The following is a 14,858-nucleotide window of genomic DNA, read 5'->3' as shown; positions in this document are numbered from 1 at the left end:
TCCAGTCCGTGTGTCTCGCGCCGTTCTGGCCTAATTCACATTATAAATTGCTGGGGCAACCGCAAGCACTAATTGCTTTTGTGTGCGCTTTTCAAAGCGATTTTCCCTTCACCTTTCTGAGCGATTTATCTTTTTTTATCGATTAGTTGGGTTTTTTTGTTTTTTTACACTTATAGGCCCGTGAACTCTTTGACCTGGAAATTTATCTATTTAATGCTATTTTTTTACAAAAAAGTGCTCCCAAAATCGATTTTCCAAGCACTTTGCAATTTTCCTATACCTTGCATTAAAGCGCAAACGCTCAGCTAATGAAGCCCCATTTGCGCTCGAAAAGAAAGCTCATCGCTCATGTGAGAACACTCACATAGAGCTACACTGCACAAGCACTTTTAAAAAAAATCGCCATCGCTTTAAAAAAAAAAAAAAAAAAAAAAAAAAGCGAAAACGCTAACAAGCCCTTACAGGTGGAACTCCAGAATCTTCCACGCACATTCCTAACTAGTCTCAGTTTCACATCGAAATGCTTCAAAGGTTATTAAGCTAAAACAAAAAAAGCAAACAAAAAAACAAAAACAAAACACAGTTAAAAACTTACCTGGGGCTTCTTGCAGTCCCTTGTAGTCATCCTGCGCCCACGCCGTCCTACAGGACTTGGTCACATTGCGTACCGATCACATTAGCGTTCGCGTTGGGTGTTTGACGCAATATTTTTTTTGCGATTCCTGGCAAGTGGGCGGTGAGTTTTTGCTAAAAGCGCTTTTTCAGAGAGGTTTTGTAATTCACTCCCTGACGTCAGTCAGGAAGTGAACTCTTTGCCCCGGAAAAGAATAAATGCAATGCACAATCGCCGCACAAAGCGATTTTGTGAGTGTTTTGCGTTTTTCCTATACCTTCCATTGAGGTGGATTCGCCCCAAAAATGGTACAGGCACCGCTTTGCTGAGCAGAAACGAACCACTCAGATGTGAACGCTCTCGGAGAGAATCCTTGCACAAGCGTTTAGGGTGATTTTGAAAATCGCCCGCGCTTGAAAAAAAGAGCAAAATCGTCCCTAGTGTGAATGAGCCCTCAGAGTCTCTCCATCGAACAGCGGCGACCCCCACAAAGCTGGCCGGTCGCAGGCAGGCGGAGGCAACTGCGCACGGCCCTGAGCTGCACGCACCCTGATCACGCTCGAGAGCGCTCTGCACATGCGCACTAGCGATTTTTACATACTGCGCGGGAGCATGGTGAGGAGACGCATGCTCGGCCAGCTTTGTGGGGGTCGCCGCTGCTGGCCGGAGGGACAGCACAGGATGACTCCAGGGGGGCTGCAAGAAGCCTAAAGTAAGTTCCAGTGTTCTCCCCAGAAATTGTTTCCAGCCGGGTGGGGCAAGATAAGAGAATGCAGATCCAGTGCTTCTGTGCGCTTCTGTGAGCCGATGACAGCCGGGTGCTCATCAAAACTAGCCGGGCGGAGCACCCAGCTAAAAGGACCCCAGTCCTCATATCCAACCAGGCTGACCCTCACACTCTACTTGACTGTCGGGGAGATTGTACAATCGGAGTGATTCTTGCAGCAATATGCACATTTTACACTCCACATTCTATATTCAGAATCCTGTCTTACCGCAGAGCAGCCCATACTGATGCTGGCAGCACTGTAATTAAGAGCACCTGTTACACAGGCGCATTATTAACATGAGCTATATCTGTCCAGGGAGGGACGGCTCCTTCCCCAGGTGTGTTTAATTATCAACCCAGACCCTATTCAACAGGTATACAACTGTCACCCACCACATATAACCGGCAACTGGGCGTAGTGGTTAGCTCTCTCGCCTTGCAGCGCTGGGTCCCTGGTTCGAATCCCAGCCAGGGCACTATCTGCAAAGAGTTTGTATGTTCTCTCCGTGTCTGCGTGGGTTTCCTCCGGACACTCCGGTTTCCTCCCACATTCCAAAAACATACGGATAAGTTAATTGGCTCCCCCTAAAATTGGCCCTAGACTACAGTACTTACACTGCATAATATAGACATATGGCAATGGTAGGGATTAGATTGTGAGCTCCTTGAGGGACAGTTAGTGAGATAGATAGATATATATATATATATATATATATATATATATATATATATATATATATATATATATATATATATACACACACATATACATATACTGTACAGCGCTGCGTAATGTCGGCGCTATATAAATAATAATAACTGACAGCCTTACGGAGATCACCCATTGTGTGGAACCCACTGACCGGTTTTGTTTTGTTTTTTGAGAGTTTAGGGAGCGGTTTCAATCACTAGCGATTTCCCTAAACGCTCTGAAAATGTAAATGGATTGGACAGATTCCACTAAAGCAATTGCAATTAAGGAAATCGCATTCGGCGAACATGCAGCATTTTGGGAGCGGTTTCATTTTAATGTATTGTATAGGAGCTGGGAGATCACTCCCAAAATCGCTTGCAAAACGCTAGTTAGTTAGACATCAATGATATACTGATTCAGCTTGAAAGAGAGACAACCAGAATCAGCAGCTAGACTGGCTCACTCTTAAATAACAGGATATTCTCTAAGGCCGGATCCACACTATAAGCGCTATGTGATTAATTAGCGCTTTCTAAACATTTCTCCTATTCACTTTCATTAAAATAGCGGTAAAAAAAAAAAATAGCACAATCGCAGATCGAAAGTGAATGGAAGAAATGTTTTTTTTTTTGCCAAATAGGCAAAAATCCTTTTTAAAAAAAAATTTTTTTTTTGTTTCATGTAAAGCTACCAGAGTGGTAGCTACATGAAACACCACTAGAGGGCGCATGTGTCCCTCTAGTGCGATCCGTCGCCGCCAACAATAGCAAACAGGGGAACGCGTATGTAACGCGCTCCCGTTTGGCTTCTCCTGTCGCCATGGCAACGATCGGAATGACGTCATGGACGTCCGCCGACGTCAGACGCCTCCGATCCAGCCCATAGCGCTGCCTGGAACTCATTGGTCCGGGCAGTGCAGGGCTCTGGCGGGGGGGGCCTCTTCTGCCGCTGCGTGCGGGCGATCGCCGCAGAGCGGCGGCGATCAAGCTGTGCGCGCGGCTAGCAAAGTGCTAGCTGCGCGCACAGCACTTTAAATGGCGAAAATCGCCCCACCAGGGGCTGAGATATCTCCCTGCGCGGCATAGCCTGAGCTTACCGCCAGGAAGGTTAAAAAGCGCTCAGAAAGCACAAATCAATCACTAAGCGCTCAGAAAAGCGCTTATAGTGTCGATCCGGCCTAATAGACAAGAGACTCAGAAACTTGTCTTCTCATTGATCTCTGTACAGCGCTGTGGAAAATGTCAGAGCTATATAAACGTATAATAATAGTGTGTGACTGTGGTGGGGACATTAGAGTGTAAGCTCCTCTGGCGCAGAGACTGATGGGGATGGATCAGTGATCTCTGTACAGCGCTGTGGAATATGTCAGAGCTATATAAACGTATAATAATAGTGTGTGACTGTGGTGAGGACATTAGAGTGTAAGCTCCTCTGGTGCAGAGACTGATGGGAATGGATCAGTGATCTCTGTACAGCGCTGTGGTATATGTCAGAGCTATATAAATGTATAATAATAATAATAGTGTGTGACTGTGGTGAGGACATTACAGTGTAAGCTCCTCTGGTGCAGATACTGGTGGGAATGGATCAGTGATCTCTGTACAGCGCTGTGGAATATGTCAGAGCTATATAAATGTATAATAATAATAGTGTGTGACTGTGGTGAGGACAGAGTGTAAGCTCCTCTGGTGCAGAGACTGATGGGAATAGATCAGTGATCTCTGTACAGCATTATGGTATATGTCAGAGCTATATAAGTGTATAATAATAATAGTGTGTGACTGTGGTGAGGACATTAGAGTGTAAGATCCTCTGGTGCAGAGACTGATAGGAATCTGTAAGGCACTATAGAATATTTTAGTTATGCTACAGAAGAAATAAATACATTGGAATATTTGAATGCTGAGCATCCTTGTAGCAAACACTCAGTATTTTTGCTTTTAATGACACGATTTCTACAATGATCGGAATCTGCCAAAATGCACGCACCCATTTTAACTCCTTAAATACATGGCGTGAAAATTGCCCACATTGTTGCTGCACGATCGCTCAATAAAAGGGATTTGGCAAGGCTCCTTTTGCACTGAACAGCAATCGCTGCAAAAATGCCGCACGATTGCGAATTGGCCAAATCGCTTTCTCACTTGTGGGTTCACCACCGTCCAGTTTAATCAGCGTAGTAGCTTTTGGGATTATTGGCAATCTGAAAGCACCCTAGCGGTCTCTAGGCCTTACTGTGGACTTTACATGCTAAGCAAATAAATCAAAATCCATAGAGGTGAACAGTGAAATGCTAATCTGCATACACACTTAATGCAACTTGTATGCACATGACATTGAGCCACTTCCTGTTTCTTTATTCCTGGTTCCATCAGCATACACTTTGCATGAGAGCAGATTTATGGACATCTCTTGCAAAGTTGCATTCAGTTCTTACCAAGTCCTGTCCCCAAATGAAAAACACCAATAAGATGCACCCCATACAGAAGATAAAGCTGTGATTATTACCCAGACATGGCTTATTGCTTTACCTGCACTAAACATGTTGCAGCTTCGTTTCCCCCGCAGACTCATTACCTTGCAGGAAGAGGAGAGAGTGTCTGGGGAGACAGGAAGTCGTCTGTGTCCTGATAAACAGCGCCCCCTGCAGGAGGAACGCTAGAACTTCCTATACAGTCTGAAAAGGTTTACAGATATGTATGTAATTATTTTAATTTTATTTATAGGGCTTGTCGGTGAGATGCAAATAATTCTGAACTGATGCAGGTTATGCAAATTTTGTCGGCAATTTTAGGCACCTTGAAAATGGAATAATCCGAGCATACTGCGCTGAAGCTTGGATTGGTCCATTCTCAAGCTGCATACATTTGCCTACAGTATTTGCATAATCTTGTACCAACTCAGAGTTATTTGCATCACTTTGGCCATACCTAGGCAATGGAATCAGACCTGAACACAAGTGTAAAAAATTACATTTAATGCAAACCTGAACTTCTCTGCTGTAAAAGATAAGTAACAGCATAAGAACCTTTAAAGAAAAACATTTCATTGTTACAGCTGATAGAAATCCTGCAATAATTCTGCAGTGTGTCCACTTCCTGCTTTAATTGAAGCAGACATAGGGTTAACACCCATGCCTAAATTCTGGTACACTTACCGTCCATCTGACCTCATAAGTGGTATTTAGGTCATAAAATGTGCGGTATTTTACAAAAAAATTAGAAATTCGAAGGGAAATTAGGGGGCATGTTAGCACATAATTTACCGATTAGTTTAAGACCTGCCTGTACCTGGCCTGGAGGTAAAGTCAATTTAGTATGCATTTTGCAGTTTTTACTGGATTTCCTATTCAGTTCCTATTCAGATTGTGTAATAGAGAAGAATAGTAGAAATAATCCAAATATTTACTGATTTATTTTTTTTATAGGGGATGCCTATTATTATTTAGTATTTATATAGCGCCAACATCTTCCGCAGAGCTGTACAGAGTGTATTGTCGCTTAAAGGGAACCTAAACTGAGAAGGATGTGGATTTTTCCTGTTAAAATAATATCAGTTGCCTGACTCTCCTGCTGATCCGGTGTCTAATACTTTTAGCCACAGCCCCTGAACAGACATGCAGATCAGGTGCTCTGACTGAAGTCAGACTGGATCAGCTTTATGCTTGTTTCAGGTCTGTGATTCAGCCACAACTGCAGCCAAAGAGATCAGCAGGACTGCCAGGCAACTGGTATTGTTTAAAAGGAAACATCCATATCTCTCAGTTTAGGTTCCCTTTAACAGTCCCTCAGAGGAGCTCACAATCTAATCCCTAGCATGACCATATGTCTATGTATGTATCGTGTAGTGGATGTATCGTAGTGTAGGGCCAATTTTTAGGGGGAAGCCAATTACCTTATCTATATATTGGAATGTGTAAGGAAACCAGAGTACACAGAGGAAACACACACAGACACAGGGAGAACATACAAACTCCTTGCAGATGTTGACCTGACTGGGATTCGAACCTGGGACCCAGCGCTACAAGGCGAGAGTACTGTCCAGTGTCCACTACACCACCGTGTTGGCCAATGAACATAATTTCCATAGGTTGCTACATAATACCATATGAGGTATTTTACCAACTAAAAAATATTTATTGCACATAGCTACCAGAATTGAGGCATGAGAATTTACAAATTAGCTGCTCTGCCGTGGCAGAGGAGATTCCTGAGCTGACACAGCTGAGAGATCAAATTACAACTTTTGATTAGTCACAGATAAGGGGGGATTAGACAGGCTAAACTCTCTAAATACATACAGGGTGCATTTCTCTGTGTTTTCCTTCTGTCCTGTGCAAGAGTTCAGCTCCACTTTAAACATTATTATTTTATCCACATGAGACGCAGTGCTGCACATTAAGGGGCCACACTTCTGTCATGCGTAAAACGGCCGTGGCTTTCCTTGGATGATTTCTCGCATTTAGTGCGCGGCGCAGCTCACCTGTCACCACCATAGGCTGCCGGCACCAACTGCCAGCCATCTATGGTGATCGCATGTGGTTTGTGCTTTGTGGGGACTCCATTTTTTAATCGTGTGGGAATCACACAGGATGAATTGTGTAGTTCTGAACAATCGCGCGCATCTCCCTACAGAAGCTTTAGGTGCGATTTTGCACTGCATGAAATCACACATGATCATTAAGGCTTCTTGCACACCAAGACGTTGCATTAGGTGGCACGTTAAGGTCGCATAACGTGCACCTAACACAACGTATGGTGCTGCAAGAGCCGACGGTAGAGTGAGCCGCGTTAAGGCGGCTCGAGTCCTATAATGTCTCCCAGAGTGGCGCTGATTGGCCGGCGGGTCCACGTGATGCGGAGCGAGACACTCCGCATCACGTGGTCCCGCCGGCCAATCAGCGCCCGCCAGTGCAGTGAATATTTAGTAGCCATGTGCGCGGCTACTGTAGCTGGCTCTCCCCGCCTTCTCCGCCCCCCACTGCGCATGTGCAAACAGTCTAACGCGGCTATAGCCGCTCTAACGCCATAGCATGCTGCACTTTGCACCGAACGTGCAGCGTTACATGTAACGCAACGTGGGCTGTGTGAACAGCCCACTTGTGTAAGAATTGCTGTGCGTTGGGGGAGCGTTACAGGCTGCACTAACGTGCGCCTGTAACGTCTTGGTGTGTAAGCAGCCTTAGGCTGCTTCCACACAGGGACGTTACAGGCGCACGTTAGTGCAGCCTGTAACGCTCCCCAGCGCACAGCAATACAAAGTCAATGGGGCTGTTCACACTGCCCACATTGCGTTACATGTAACACTGCACGTTCTTCAGAACGTGCAGCATACTATAGCGTTCCAGCGGCTGAAGCCGCGTTAGACTGTTTGCACATGCACAGTGGGGGGCGGAGAGGAGGCGGGGAGAGGCCGCTACAGTAGCCGCGCACATGGCTACTCAATATGCACTGCACTGGTGGCCGCTGATTGGCTGGCGGTACCACGTGATGCGGAGTGTTTCACTCCGTATCACATGGTCCCGCCGGCCAATCAGAGCCACTCTCATTGCCCTAATGCGGAAAGAACCGGTTAACGCGGGTCACTCAACGTCCTCTACCAACACCGGCAGGCGTTACGTTAGGGTACGTTATGCGATCATAACGTCCACTATAACGCAATGTCCCGGTGTGTAACTAGCCTAAAGGGAACCTTAAGTGAGAGGGATATGGATGTTTCCTTTTATACAATACCAGTTGCCTGGCTGTCCTGCTGATCTCTCTGGCTGCAGTAGTGACTGAATCACAGACCTGAAACAAGCATGCCGCTAATCCAGTCTGACTTCAGTCAGAGCACCTGATCTGCTGCATGCTTGTTCAGGGGCTGTGGCTAAAAGTATTAGAGACACAGGATCAGCAGGAGATTCAGGCAACTGGTATTATTTTAAAAGGAAAAATCCATATCTTTTTCAGCTTAGGTTCCCTTTAAGTGTGGTCACTCCCTGCCTTAGTGCTGGTGCACACCAAGAGCGGTTCTGAGCATTTTTTTAAGGGCTCGTTTCCACTGTTGCGGTGCGGAATCGCCTGGATTCCACCGCTGATGAAATCGCATGTGGATGCGATTCCCCATGCGTTTTTGCCGCAAATTCGCATGCGAATTCGCATAGGTGAGGGTATATGCGATTTTAACCATGTCACTGCCCGTGTGAATTTACATCGGTACCTATGCAAATTCGCGGCAAAAAACGCATGCGGAAAACGCATGCGATTTCCTTATTAAATACATTGCATGTGATTCGCATGCATTCCACTCTCAGGCGAATTTGTTGGCTCTTTTGTGCGTTTTTTCACCGCTCAAAAAAACGCACATCACCAACGCAACAGTGGAAACAGGCCCATCCATTTGCATACCACGTGCGAATCCGCATGGATTCGCGATAGTGGAAACGAGCCCTAAACCACTTGCAGGGGGAAAAGCACTTGGCTAATTTATTTCAATGGGCTAGTGCACACCAGAGCGGTTCGTTTTTTTTCCACAAACACAAACTCGGGGGCTGCAGCATTTTTGCAGTTTTCTGAGGCGTTTCTGCCTCAATGTTTTAAGTATAGGAAAGTGGAAAACGGCAGATCATAGCGGTTTTACAGGCGTTTTTGTTACAGAAGCTCTTTAGTAACAGTAACAATATATGAAATCTGCTACACAAAAATGCTCCAAAAACCACTAGGCATGTTTAGAAAACCTCTTTCCACTAGCAATCGCAATCACAAATCACAAACGCCAGCGATTGCGATTTTTCAGAATTTTGTTATGTGATTGCGATTTTCATTTGCATTGCATTGTCCCCCTGAAAATCGCTCCAGAAAGTAATTGTGATTTACAAAATCAAATCACTATAGTGGAAAATACTTCTCATGATTTCTATGATAAAGTAGCAACCCTAGCGATTTCAAAATCACTAGCGATTTGCGTTTTTGCGATTCAGCTGTGTAGTGAAAAAGGGCCCAGTACTTATCCGTTAGCCGCATCCTCTAGGTGGCAATAGAACTCCACCAGAGTTGCATCTTTCCCTACTATCCATGGCGGCCTGGAGGGAGAATAGTAATTAGCGCCACCTGCCGGATGCGCCCGGCTAACGGATAAGTACCAAGGGCCCTAAAAACATGCCTAGAATCGCTCAGAAAAAAACATTTCCAAAAACTGCTAGTGTTTGGGGATCCGCTGGCGGATTTTGGTGTGCACGGGCCCTCAGTGCCGGTCCACACGGACGCTCGCACGTCGTTTGCCACCGGCCCCAGCGGTCGTCGTTCAGCGCTACATATTCAAATGAATGGGCATCACCGGTACCGTTGATTCCAGCCATTTGTGCAAATCCCTATTTTTCCCGTCATTTGAGGCGACCCACGAAGCTTTAGGCTGCTTCCAGGGTCGTTTACCAATGTGCCTCAGCCGCCCTCCATTTGTGGGGGTGAAAAAACGCGATCGGCCCCGAAAGTTCTCATATGCTTTTCTGCACACTTGCACAAAAGCATTTCACCAAGACACTATGGGGTACCCATCTGAGCCGGGCCTCAGACAGGATTCACATTTATGAAGAACGGTTTGCGATTTTCTGAAATACGGCACCTTGCAATGAATGATCTTGCATATAAAAGTTGCAAAATTGTATACAATTAACAGAGGCGCCAAAAGTATAAGATTAGACTAAATGAGCTTAAAAACCAACTTAAATGGCAAAATTGAAGGAGGAAGTGGTGGTCTTACCTCCCTCAAGCAGACACGACAACGACTGCGATTCAGACAGTCAAACACATTTATTAGCAACTCCAAAAAGAAATGCAACGCGTTTCGCAGGTTCAACCCCGCTTCATCAGACAATATAGGGAGGAGTATTAAACAATCTGCACAAGGATTCAAGTTAAGCACCTCTGTCAAGTTGAAAGTTTGTTAAAAGTTGCAAAATGCTCCCCAAATTTTGTACAAAAAAAGATAATAAAAATAACTCCAGAAGCAATATCGTGCATGCAGAAAATTGCGCACATAAAACAATAGGATAGGTGTGAATGCTCTCACAAGACTGGTACCATGAAAAGCATTGGGGGGCTAACTCTAGCAACCTATACTGGGGAAGCTACTTATATGGAGGGGGGGGGGGGGACTCATCTAAATACCTATGCTGGGAGGGGGGCACCTCTGGCTACCTATACTGGGGTGGACACACCTCTGGATATCCATACTGAAGGGAAACCTCCAGTATGGATATGGGGCGCAATTTCAGTGTTTGCCATCGGCGCTATATTACCCAGAAACGCCCCTGACTCTTGTACCTGGAAATAAATAAATACAATGTATTTATTTATGAAAGCTCTGGGGAAATCGCTATACAAAGCGCTTTTTGAAGCGCTTTGTGATTTTCCTATACCTTCCATTATAGGAAGCGTTTTACTGAGCGGATCGGAATCGAAACGCTCATATGTGAACACTCTCATAGGGAATCATTGCACAACCGCTTTTAGAGCCCCATTCACACTAGAAGCGCTAGACATGTTGGAAAAAAATCGATCTGGCAGGTAAATCTAACAGAAAAGTGTATTGTGTTCTCCTAGCATAAGCCTCTGGCAGGGCTCTCCCCCAGTGTTTCCAGCTTGATTATGCAATGTCACTGTCAGTCACCCCTCTTATGGACTAGAGGGTGGGGGTGGAGACAATAGGTGCGTCTGTTGACAGGTTGCCCAGCAGAACGTATTATGGTGCTGGTGTAGGGGGGTACGCTGCAAGCATGAAAAGGTGAGTCTTGAGGGCTTGTTTTAAGGTATTAAAGGTGGGGGCGAGTCTGATGGCTGGTGGGAGCGAGTTCCAGAGAATGGGGGCAGCCCTAGTGAAGTCCTGCAATCCTGCATGGGAGTGAGATATGCGTGGTGCGATCAGGTGCAGGCCGTTAGAGGATCGGGGGGGGGGGGGGGGGGGGGTTGGACCAGTGTGTGCCTGTGTACAAGATCGGAGAAGTAGGTCAGGCAGGTCCTGCGCTTCAATTTGGAGGCCAAGCACAGAATTTTGAAGTTGATACTGTAGCGGATGGGGAGCCAGGGGAGCGCTTTACAGAGGGGAGTCATAGAGGCGCTGGGATGAGACGTTTATCAGTCTGGCAGCCGCATTCATTACCAATTTAAGTGGGTGATGCAGCATAGAGGGGGGAATGATAAAAGAGAATTGCAATAGTCCAGGCAGGAGATGACGAGGGCATGGATGAGGAGTTTGTTGGTGTCAGGGGACAGGTAGCCGCAGATCCTGGAGATGTTGCGGAGGTGGAAGTTGCAGGATCGGGCAATACTTTGGATGTGGGGTATAAAGGAAAGTGCAGAGTCCAGGATGACACCTAGGCAGCGGGCCTGGGAGGTAGAACAGATGGATACTATACACAGTATTGAGCGCAAATGCCCTCAAAATGCTGCATGTACAGCATTTGCAATTAACCCTAATCTCAATCATACTAGTGGGTTCAGCCCCATTTACATTGGCAAAGCATTTTTGGGAATCGCCAGCGAGGTCGGCGATCCTAAAACGCTGTCCAATACTCCCTGGTGGTTCCCAGGGCTCTTTCAAGACCAGAGGCTAGACTGTAAAGTTGCAGAGCAGTCCAGTCTCCCATCTGCCGCCCCCTGTGCAACTTCAGTGCAATTTAAATGCCACCCATGTGTTCTCCTCTGCCCCCAATTGCCGTCCTCCTCTGCCCCCCATGTGTCCTCCTCTGCTCCCTGTGTATAAGTATATGCAGGGCCGGTTCTTTCATGAAGCAAGGTGAAACACTTACATCAGGCACAGAGATTACAGCGCAGCATGTTTGTACTGTGTTACACTAACGGCATGCAGTAAGAGTAGGAGGGGAAGCGAGAGGAGAGCGAGGTGAAGAGGTCATCATTGGGGAAAAGCAGCTTGTTGTGCTGTGTGAGGAGTCTGGCAGTGAGTGAGGAGGGGGAGGCAGGCAGGAGAGCAGCATTGGGGAAAAGCAGCTTGTTGTGCTGTGTGAGGAGTGTGACAGTGAGTGAGGGGGGAGGCAGGAGAGCATCATTGGGGAAAAGCAGCTTGTTATGCTGTGTGAGGAGTCTGACAGTGAGTGAGAAGAGGGGAGGCAGGAGATCAGCATTGGGGAAAAGCAGCTTGTTGTGCTGTGTGAGGAGTCTGACAGTAAGTGAGAAGGGGGGAGGCAGGAGAGCATCATTGGGGAAAAGCAGCTTGTTGTGCTGTGTGAGGGGTGACAGTGAGTGAGGAGGGGAAGGCAAGAGAGCATCATTGGGGAAAAGTATCTTGTTGTGCTGTGTGAGGAGTCTGACAGTGAGTGAGGAGGGGGAGGCAAGAGAGCATCATTGGGGAAAAGCAGCTTGTTGTGCTGTGTGAGGAGTCTGACAGTGAGTGAGGAGGGGGAGGCAGGAGAGCAGCATTGGGGAAAAGCAGCTTGTTGTGCTGTGTGAGGAGTGACAGTGAGTGAGGAGGAGGGAGGCAGGAGAGCATCATTGGGGAAAAGCAGCTTGCTGTGCTGTGTGAGGAGTCTGACAGTGAGTGAGGAGGGGGGAGTCAGGAGAGCAGCATTAGGGAAAAGCAGCTTGTTGTGCTGTGTGAAGGGTCTGACAGTGAGTGAGGAGGGGGGAGGCAGGAGTGCATCATTGGGGAAAAGCAGCTTGCTGTGCTGTGTGAGGAGTCTGACAGTGAGCGAGGAGGGGGCAGCAGGAGAGCAGCATTGGGGAAAAGCAGCTTGTTGTGCTGTGTGAGGAGTTTGACAGTGAGTGAGGAGGGGGGAGGCAGGAGAGCATCATTGGGGAAAAGCAGCTTGTTGTCCTATGTGAGGAGTCTGACAGTGAGTGAGGAGGGTGAGGCAGGAGAGCAGCATTGGGGAAAAGCAGCTTGTTGTGCTGTGTGAGGAGTCTGACAGTGAGTGAGGAGGGGGGAGGCAGGAGAGCATCATTGGGGAAAAGCAGCTTGTTGTGCTGTGTGAGGAGTCTGACAGTGAGTGAGGAGGAGGGAGGCAGAAGACCATCACTGGGGAAAAGCAGCTTGTTGTGCTGTGTGAGGAGTTTGACAGTGAGTGAAGAGGGGGGAGGCAGGAGAGCAGCATTGGGGAAAAGCAGCTTGTTGTGCTGTGAGGAGTGTGACAGTGAGTGAGGAGGGGGGAGGCAGGAGAGCATCATTGGGGAAAAGCAGCTTGTTGTCCTATGTGAGGAGTCTGACAGTGAGTAAGGAGGGGGAGGCAGGAGACAGCAGTGTATTATTTGACTTGCACAGCAGAAGGTAGGAGAGGGCAGGGGGGCATCCTTACAAGTTTGCCTCAGGCAGCAAAAAGTCTAGAACCGACCTTAGTATATGCAGTGGCAGCACGGTTAACCTCATCCACTTTATGTGCTGGGCAATAACACTGTATATAATATCGGGAGTCTCCAATCAGTTAAGAGTGACACTGACAAATGGGAGGGGAACTGTCGCAAAAATCTTAAAATTTAAAACGCATACAAATAAGAGGTATGTTTCTTCCAGAGTAAAATGAGCCATAAATTACTTTTCTCCTATGTTGCTGTCACTGAGGGCCCATTTCCACTATCGCGACTCTGCATGCGTTTCCTGCATGCAGATTCGCATAACCAATACAAGTGGATGGGACTGTTTCCACTTGTCAGTTTTCCTGAGCGTTTTTCTGTGCAGGATTTTTCTGCACGGCAGACCCCTCAGAATTCGCCTGCGTGTGGAATGCATGCGAATCGCCGCTAATGTATTTAATAGGGAAATCGCATGCGACTTTGGTATGCGAATTTTCATGCGAATTCGCATGGAAATCAATAGAAATGCAGACCAGCACTGCCATGGTTAAATTCGCATACAGCGCCATCCATACGAATTCGCATGAAAATTCGCATACACCCGCATGCAAAATTCGCATTTTACCACTGCGATTCGCACCGCACAAGTGGAAACGGGACCTTACAGTAGGTATTAGAAACCTGACAGAAGCGATACGTATTGGGGTCTATCTCTTCATGGGGGATTCTCAGCATGGCGTTTATTCCTTATAAAGACATTCCTTGAAAAAGATTTATACAAAGATGCTGGCCAGCCTCCCTGCTCGCTGTACGCTTCTTTGGCAGTTGGACGGAGCAACTGTCATTGTCTAAGTGCTTTTAAAAATAAAAGAAACCCTGAGAACCCCCCATGAGAAGATGGGCTAGTCCAAAATCTGTCGGTAATGTCAGATTTCTACTAGTTACTGTAACTGACAGCAACATAGGAGAAAAGTAATTTATGGCTCATTTTACTCTGGAAGAAACATACTTCTTATTTGTATATGTTTACATTTATTTTAAATTTTAAGATTTTCGCGACAGAGGTCCTTTAAAGTTTTTCATAGGCCGGGGAGGGAGGGGGGTAAGTTTTGGGGGGTTTGTGCGAAAGCAAAAATCAAGTATTAGCAGACAAAGGCCACTGCCAACAACCAGCAGTTATATGACCCGTGGCATGAAGTCATGCAGGATCTCACCAGTGGGGCAACTGACAGCAGTAAGGCCCGGTTCACACTTGCGGTGGCCCTCCGGAATCGCCGTGCCGGAGCCGCACCGCTTGCAGAACGGACGGAACGGACGCACGGCATAGCAATGAAAGCCTATGCGTCCGTTCACATGCGTCCGTTCTGCCGAACCGGAGCCGGACCGGATCCGGGCCGGATCCGGACTCCGTTCCAACATGCGCTATTTTTTCATCCGGCTCCTCCGGCAGCCGTATCCGGGGCGGAGCCGGACTGCACCATCCGGCCAATACAAACCAAT

General features: G+C 47.0%; 1 protein-coding gene across 1 annotated transcript in view; it reads right to left on the bottom strand.

Moving 5' to 3' along the window:
- Positions 1 to 4,625, bottom strand: part of NACC2 (NACC family member 2) — a 247,789-nt gene extending 243,164 nt beyond the window's left edge. The window contains exon 1 of the mRNA XM_068249108.1: positions 4,608 to 4,625. The gene's annotated coding sequence lies outside the window, so the exon portion shown is untranslated. The remainder of the gene's footprint in view (positions 1 to 4,607) is intronic.
- Between the last annotated feature and the right edge of the window lie 10,233 nt (positions 4,626 to 14,858).

This window comes from Hyperolius riggenbachi, chromosome 8, assembly GCF_040937935.1.
Source record: "Hyperolius riggenbachi isolate aHypRig1 chromosome 8, aHypRig1.pri, whole genome shotgun sequence".
In the NCBI taxonomy this organism is placed as follows: Eukaryota; Metazoa; Chordata; class Amphibia; order Anura; family Hyperoliidae; genus Hyperolius; species Hyperolius riggenbachi.
The sequence above is the reverse complement of the archived record's forward strand: the minus strand, read 5'-3'. Positions and strand labels throughout refer to the sequence as shown.